The sequence below is a fragment of the Thermobia domestica genome, chromosome 8, assembly GCF_964235325.1.
Source record: "Thermobia domestica chromosome 8, izTheDome1.hap1.1, whole genome shotgun sequence".
Taxonomy (NCBI): domain Eukaryota; kingdom Metazoa; phylum Arthropoda; class Insecta; order Zygentoma; family Lepismatidae; genus Thermobia; species Thermobia domestica.
In genome coordinates, this window is record NC_137461.1 from 35,449,981 (window position 1) to 35,451,948 (window position 1,968).

The following is a 1,968-nucleotide window of genomic DNA, read 5'->3' on the forward strand; positions in this document are numbered from 1 at the left end:
TGATGATTTTAATGTTTCGTTCATTGGAATAACATTATGAAGACAGTAATGAATGGCATTCAGAACTTTGTTTTCTTGTAGTTACGATTGATAATTTAGTTTTAAAATTGATTGATTTATTTATTGGGGTTCAAGGAGGGTGTCAGCACCGAGTCTAAGTGGTCTCGTCACGATAAGACCAATGGTCGCCATATATGGCTTATAACAATAACATTTCTCAAATAAAGTAGAAAATGTAAAACAAATAGTACAAATATAAACAAGTAATAAAATGAAGCGAGAATGATTAAATAATAAAATATAAAATATATAACACAAAAATCAGAAACAACAATAACAGTGAAACAAAATAGGTGAAATCAAAAAAGGAAAACACCAGAGATGGTTAGCTATTTTAATTTAACGAACAAAAGTGAGAGTACAGTCATTAAACTTATCTATCCGTCCCGAAAACCTATGAATTATAATAGTAATATACATTCTCTAAGATTAACTATTTTGCCACAATTACAATTGCAAACTCAATATTCCCTTATCCCAGAGATTGTTACAACATCTTCATTAATACAATTATGAATATATAATAAAATTTAAAAGTTATAACATTCTAAGAATATAACTTGGAACGGAAAGATATAACGTTCCTTGCATAAGATACCAAACCTACAAAAATAAGAAGTCTCATAAAATGCATTGGTACTAACAAATTACTTTTTTGAACGGAAAGATAAATATATGCTAACTGGTTTTGCACTTGACTTCTTCATATTAAAATTTTAGATACTACAACTATTCTAAACATAATTTTGATTTATTTATAAAATAATAACACTGAATTATACATAGTGAATCAAGACTGTTTATTATTATTATTGACCTTCAAATTTATGCTTGATTGTATTCCAATGAATCTGATCATTAACGTAATTATTTATTAGTAAATTCAGGTAGAATTATACATGACTGAATAGTGCTTCATGTGTTGATGTTTCAAGGTTTAAATTACATATAAATTCAGTTGCAAAATGTGTTTTACATATAGAGTCTTATTCTAAGTAGAAAGACAAACATCAACATCATGTTTACCAAGGTAAGTCATAAATTAAGTAATTATAAAGGAGTAATTTGGATTTAATGCGCTTCTTGAAATCTCATCATAGATTTTCATCAACACTCCGAGAAACGAATGACATAATGTAGATTTAAATAAATCTGTATTGAAGTTCAAGAATAATATAACATATACAGTAAAACCCCCCTCGTCCGCCCTTGGTTGGTCCACCACTCCGCTTACTCCGACCGTGCTCGACCCAAACTTGTTGCGTCTCGTCGGTGACTCACGAAGTTCATTGGCGTTTACTGCATTGTTGTTTACTTATTATTACCGCATATCCACTTTAGTGCTTCGTAATCTCTTATATCGTTTTTGTACTTGTGCGCGTTTTCTGAACTGCACTGTGCAGTTTTTAGTTCTTACTTTTGTTTGCTTTCACTGTAGAGAACAATACAGTAATTATGTAGTTCAGAGATTATTTGTTTTACTGTAAATCCGTATTTTTCTGTATTTTCTGATAGTCCGTTCTTTTTTTAAAATTTAGACCATAACCCCAGTCTCGAAGGAGACGGGTTATACGGATTCTACTGGAAATGCTTTAGATTAGAAAAACAAAAAAGGAAAAGAACAAGAAGTAATGATACTTTTTTAATTCTACTTTGACTGAAATACTGTATATGATTTCTTTAATTGTTCACATTAATCTGTAAATAAGCATGTGGGAGTAAAAATATATCCCCAGGTAGTTTCTTTCTTGACTTTCAAAAATATGCAAAACATTTAAAAAGATTAGATTTCTAGTGTAAAATTACCATGAAATTAACTGAAAATTGAAATATTTTATAAAATTCTGCAAATTGTATTGTATTCTGACATTAAAATTAATGTGAAATAATCTGCTTAAAAAGTATATT